Source organism: Rutidosis leptorrhynchoides, chromosome 4 (assembly GCF_046630445.1).
Source record: "Rutidosis leptorrhynchoides isolate AG116_Rl617_1_P2 chromosome 4, CSIRO_AGI_Rlap_v1, whole genome shotgun sequence".
Classification (NCBI taxonomy): Eukaryota; Viridiplantae; Streptophyta; class Magnoliopsida; order Asterales; family Asteraceae; genus Rutidosis; species Rutidosis leptorrhynchoides.
Genome location: NC_092336.1, coordinates 145,442,222 through 145,448,738, shown reverse-complemented (window position 1 = coordinate 145,448,738; position 6,517 = coordinate 145,442,222). Strand labels below are relative to the sequence as shown.

General features: G+C 40.8%; 1 non-coding gene across 1 annotated transcript; it reads right to left on the bottom strand.

The window, feature by feature from the left end:
- Positions 1–1,769: 1,769 nt before the first annotated feature.
- Positions 1,770–1,876, bottom strand: LOC139845777 (small nucleolar RNA R71). The gene has a single exon (XR_011758535.1). It is a non-coding gene; the product is annotated as a small nucleolar RNA R71 (small nucleolar RNA).
- Between the last annotated feature and the right edge of the window lie 4,641 nt (positions 1,877–6,517).

Sequence of the window (6,517 nt, the reverse complement as noted above, 5' to 3'; positions counted from 1 at the left end):
TTGTAGTAAGTCTATCAAGCTTTGGATTCCGACTGAGGACTCTTTCGTAGTGAAACATCTAACTAGACCCCTAGTACATTGTCGGTCCTAGACCATGCTAGTGTAGTCACCAAGCATATAAACTTCATACGTGCACGCTGAAGCACATCAGTTGTTGTAAGCTGTACCTCTGCTAAGTAAGGCCATGGAACACGGTTAGTGTTGACCAGTACACTGCACCATAACGCGGTCTCAAGCATTGCACCCCGCTTGAGGGATTCTTAGTTAATTAAGGAACTGTTTGTTTAGACACATAAAGGATTGGACCATTAGGATAACCGAACGTGTTCATGGAAGTCATCTTGACTTGGCCATGGTGTTCTTTATGGTTGAACTCTTTTTAAGGGTCTAACTATCTCTTACCAATCATTAACGAAAGCATTGAAGCACATCACGTCTCTCGGATATGGTACACCATGTATTCTATTATGCTTAAGAAAGTTTAGACCATTTTGGAATGTTAATACGTCACCCAACTGAGTCGCTCAATTGGATGAGCCGTCTGAACGTGTATGCCTATAGTCAGACTGCACGGGCGTCGGGGGTAAGGGACGTTGCTGTCTATTCAGAATCTTCAAGCCTAACGCAGTACCCAGTGACATGTCTTATGACAGGGGCGTTTAGGACCAGTGTAATGAATACAGGGTCTCTGCCTATTCATGAGCCAGCATTCCATAATCTCGGCAGAATAACTGATGAAGTCATAGTATGCACTTACTTTAACCTTATCTGAATTACAAATTTTATCGCATTTACTTTATCTATCTTATAAATTAGAAAATCCCAAAATAAATATTCACTACTCCCTAACTATCTTAGGTTACAATATAGGTTCGATGTTACTGATATCTCTAAAATACGACTCTAGGTCATACTTCCCTTACTTATAAGGAGTAGTAAGATTTAGGCCCCGCTAAATATAAATTTAAAACAAGTATCCTCTCCCACGAGTGGCTGATCCTGGCGAGCCGCGGCCTAACGACACCGCGCAAATAAAAACCGTCCGTTTCGGCCATATCAAGAAGTAAAATGAAGTGTGTGTAAAAGTGATATGGAGACTAGTGAATAAGTAATAAATAAAAAAGTTTGAAATCTCCCTCCTACACCTCTTTACCTTAGATTAGATTAGATTAGATTACCTTAGATTACCTTAGATTAAATTAGATTACCTTGGAATTAGATTAGATTAGTTTGGCTTATTATAATTTTAGCTTATTTGCGAAAAATTAAAAACAAAAAGGCATACCTAGTGTATGACCCAAACCCGATCTAGAGCAGGGCCGTTGTTATTCGTACCTGATCCAGACGCAATAATCTCTAAAGCACGCAAGGAAGCACGAATCAGAAACCAAATGGTGTTACGCGTTACTTTAGCAGAAAACACGAAACCCTCGATTGAAGGTCGAGGAGGACCAATCAGATTTCCAGAGATTCAAGGACACTCGTTCAAGTTAAAACATCACATCATCCAGCTCATTCAGAATAGCTGTCAGTTTCATGGATTACCGAATGACAATCCTAATTCTCACCTTGATAAATTCATATCTCTTTCGAACTCCTACAAACAGCCAGTGATAGGACAAGATATAGTCCGGCTATACTTGTTCCCCTATTCTCTCACTCATCATGCTCAAACTTGGTTTGAAGGACTGGAAAAAGATTCCATCACGTCATGGACGGAGATGGTGACTAAATTCCTAACCAAATATTTCCCTCCTTCTAAACAAACCAAACTGAAGAATGACATCATTAACTTCAAACAAAGTTATGATGAATCTCTTTACACTGCATGGGAGCGTTTCAAAACCCTGCTGAAGAAATGCCCTAATCACCAACTAGAACGGTCAGCCCAAATCTGTACCTTCTACAATGGTCTTACGGTAAATCATAGGACGACGATTGATGCAGCAGCTCAAGGGAATCTGATGAATCAAACCACAGATGAAGCATGGGAATTGCTCGAGAACATGACGATGCATCATCATGACTGGAAGAGTGGTGAAACAACTTCATCATCTGCCCCACTCTCTGCACTTAACAATTAGACGGAGGCCATCAAATCCCTCACGGATAAGATGGAATCTCTTGCAAAGCAACACGGAGAATTGAAGACGCAACCGCAGCAGGTTAACCAAGCTAAGGATTGTGTTAATTGTACCAACCCGCAACCCACTGAAGACTATCAAGTTGAGTATGAAAACCCTGACAGTTCGGTCTGTTACGTTCAATACCCAGCTCGTCCACAAAATCCCGGATTCAATCAACCACCAAGGGTTAATCAATTTCAGCGAAGCAATCAACCTTTCCGCTACCGCTATCCACCTTACCCAGCCCAACAATCTCAATTGACCTACGATCAACCACTTTCACTCACTGGTTCCCCAGTTGAGGAGAATTCCCCTACCACCCAGATTACAAAAGCAGCTAACCCCACTCTCGGAGCTGATGATCAGTTAACTCAGTTCATCCAAGGACAACAACAGTTAAATCAGAGAACTGCAACCAGGCAAGATCAGACGGAGATACTAATGAGAAATCAATTGGCTCTGCTCAAAAGTTTGGAAACGCAGCTCGGACAGTTATCACAACGCCTTGAAACCCGACCGCAGGGAAGATTGCCAAGTAATACTATCCATAATCCCCACATAGAAGAAGCAAAGCAAATGGATTCCGTAATCCCAGAGGAAGAACCATGGAGAAGGTCAGCTAGGCTCAAGAACAAATCAACATATACTCAGAAGCTGACCCCTGAAACTCCAGTTCGCGTACCTTATCCTGGAAGGCTATAAGAAGAACCATCTAAGCTTGATTCATTCAAACTTGATGGCAGATTCCTAGATACCATGTCCAAAGTTCCAAACCAGAAGAGATACATCCGAAGGCTTCTATTTACAAAGGAGAGGATACCAGACTCTAACAAAATTCCACTGAGTGAAGAATGATCTGCATTACTCAGAAACTCTCTACCACCTAAGCTAGGAGATACGGGTCGATTCGTTTTCCCATGTTCAATCTACCAATCTGAAACCATTCATGCGCTAGCAGATTTAGGAGCAAGTATCAACCTGATCCCCTACTCTCTCTGTAAGAGATTAGAGTTAGGAGACTTGTCACCAACCAAAATGACAATCCAACTTGCCGATCATACAATTCGATATCCTAAGGGCATAGTTGAGAACGTCTTGGTGAAAGTCTACAAATTCTTGTATCCTACGGATTTCGTAGTAATGGATATTAAGGAAGACCTACACACCCCAGTAGTGTTAGGGAGACCTTTTATGAATACGGCTAGGACTGTCATTGATGTGTACAATCAAACCATGATCTTACGATCACATGGGGAGAGCGTTACCTTCAAAATTGACCGACCAACCGATCTTTCTGGACAGGCAGAGATGTTTGCTAGTTCCACCAGACGGATCACTTCCGATGATGAGTCATTACCACCAGCCAATGATATCGAGATAGGTGTCGAATCACAGTCTGTAGATGACCCAGAAATGGAAGAAGAGGATCCCAGCGAAGAAATAGAGGAAGAGGAGGAATCTGAAGAGGAAGAGGAAATGAAAGACGTAAAATAAACTGCGACAACACCCATTCCAAGCACTGAGCGTCATGAAGAAATAATGAGGCTTGAAACGGCAGATCACAGTTTAATCATTCGCTTCAAGAAGAGGAAAGACATGACTGAGGTTAAGGATATAGAAATTGATCCTGTAAGTATCAAAGTTGAGAATCAGAATACTGAAGAAACCCGTTCATTATACACATCCTCAGAAGAGCAAGATACCGATGATGACAAGGAAGAGCATCATGAAGACATTCTGACTAACTCACACTCTCCGACCGAAGTAGATCAAGGGGAGCTGGACTCTTCTTCAGATCGAATTCCGGTTATATCCACACATGCAGACATGATTACCTTCATTAATGATACCGATGAATTTGAAGACATACTCGAAGCCATCCGAAAGTCAACCATTGATTTTTCGCTACGCTTAACAGAACGAATCATGGCTATCAGAGAAGAGCACCACCTCTATCTCAGAAGAAAAGACAATGATGTTGAAATCCTAGAAGAAAGCATTCAAGACTTTATCAATTCTCTTCACGATCATATCTATCACGAAGAAAGGCAACGAGAGCATAATTCAGTGGTTCGCACTATTCTCGAAACAAGATTCTGTCGAGATCAGAAGATCATTTACTCTAAGGTTTATAACGCCTTAGCCGGATCTGCACTTCCGTTCTCACGAAACAAACGAGCACTACTGACTCTCATCCGAAAGCATATGGACCTTTCCACCGGCCGCCCAACTTATCACTCTGATTTGCAAATGATCAAGGATATTCACAGTCTTTTCGCTCTTCTGGATAGAGATAATTTCGAAAGCACACCAGAGAGGCTAGTAATTTACGTAACCATTGATCACCACGCCGATCTGATTATTAAAGAGCTACGAGATGTTGTTATGGAAGAAGCAAGGAGAAACAATCCGTTCTCTCATCTTGAACCAGACCGAGTCAACATTGCCACCTACGTTACTAAGCAGATAACACGTATCTTCCAAGAATCCACGGATCCTAGTTTCACATTTAAAGCTGGATGTAGGGAGATATACTCAAAGACGGTGAAATTAATGCTCAGATCAGGATTGCTCTTCACTTCTTTTCAGCTTCGCCTTTTAGTAAATCTGTGCAAAGCTACAGACTCTTACTGTGGAGATCACCATTCCGAAGACTTCGAAATTCTAAAGATACAGTTTCTGACATTGTTTGAAGACCTCCGAAATGAGCATCCCATCAGAGAAATCATCAACACCAGCACTGCTTCCATGATTGACATTCATGGGTCAACCAGCAGAGCTGTGGATCACATTCTCATCGGACTTCAGGACTTATCAAGAGCCGAAACTGCGCACTACTTATCGTTCAGAAGATCTTCAAGAGAAGTACCGGACTTGTTACCACTATTAGTCTGGCACTTTCTCAGAACTTATCCACCAAGACTCACATTCCCTCAAGAAGTCTAAGATCACAACCATCAACGAGGAATGTTTGCTTTTTGAAGAATCACTACGGTCGAGCCAACGACCTTAAACAAAAGCGCTTCTCGGGAGGCAACCCGTGCAATAAAGTAGAGTAGAAGAATAAAGGATGACAAGTGAGCCAATAAAGAAGCAAGGAAACCAGCCGCATCTGCTAGGGGTATTTCTTTCTTTTCGTTACTAGCTCAAGATTCAAACTATACCGCATCCTAGCTTATCACTAAGTGTGGGATAACACCCAATTAAAACAATAGACGAATACTCCCAAATCTTCAACTAAAACTCCTAAGTGTGGGATACACTAGGAACATTGAGGACAATGTTCGTCTAAGTATGGGATGTTGGTATCTTTTTATGCTATATCATAATAAACCATTACGAAGATTCCAAGTCCTTAAGCCAAATTTCAAATTTTTTTGCAAAAAGAAATCCTTTTTGAAAGAGTATTTTTGAAAACCTAAAACGTTTGTCAATAAAAATAATGCTTAAGTAAGGTGGAAATCTTGTTAGATTGAAATCTCTAATAGAGCATTGCATGACTAAGGCATTATCGACCTAAATTAATTATGGTGAGGCACCCCAAATAAGACCAGCATTCATCTTTAATGCTTCACTATTTTCCGTTGAGAGTACCGATGTCTGTGCTCAGAATCAGAACTTGCTTTAGATCTACATCTCCAAGCAGCAAAGCGTGGTTCGGTTGTAATCAAAATAGCTACCTATTTGTCAAACATAAACCTTCCACACCTCCACTACTTCTACTTCACCACCACATCCATATCACCTTTACTATTTCTCGAAAAATCCAGAAAATGAGATTCCTTCCGAAAACCCGATGTTATAAACCTCTCAAGTATCATGGCAAAGGTCTTGAAAAAGTTTACCGTTAAAAAGTTTCTCGAGATGAAGTCTCCAAAAAAATAAAAAATAAAAAAATGATGAAGTTCTGAAAAAAGGAGCAGAACTAAATAAGAGAAAAGCCGAAGAGAACTCGACCGAAAATGATTATCAAAAGAAGAAAAGTTCAAAAGTGCTTCTCAAAATACTTCAGCACTCCTATCTATCCGAATAAAAGTTTGTATAAAGACTGTATTACCCCTTTATCTCCTCCTTCAAAAACAACTTCACTACCACTCCAAAATTCCTTTCCATCATTGACAAATAACCCATAAAGCTGAGATTACTACCGTTCTCGCGTTAGCAGTAAGGATTTGAGTCTTTATCAAGCCTATGACGATGGGTGCAGCATGACTGGCTATGAGTGTATTCATTTCTTAAATCTATAGGGAACCCTAAAACACTTGAGTGATTTGAGTGACCCGTGAAAGCTAGCCTATGTCATGTAACCTCCTCGCATGCTTGCAGAGATAATTTCAATCCTAACATAGATGACTCACCTTATCTTTTTACTCTTATAATAAAAGCAAACC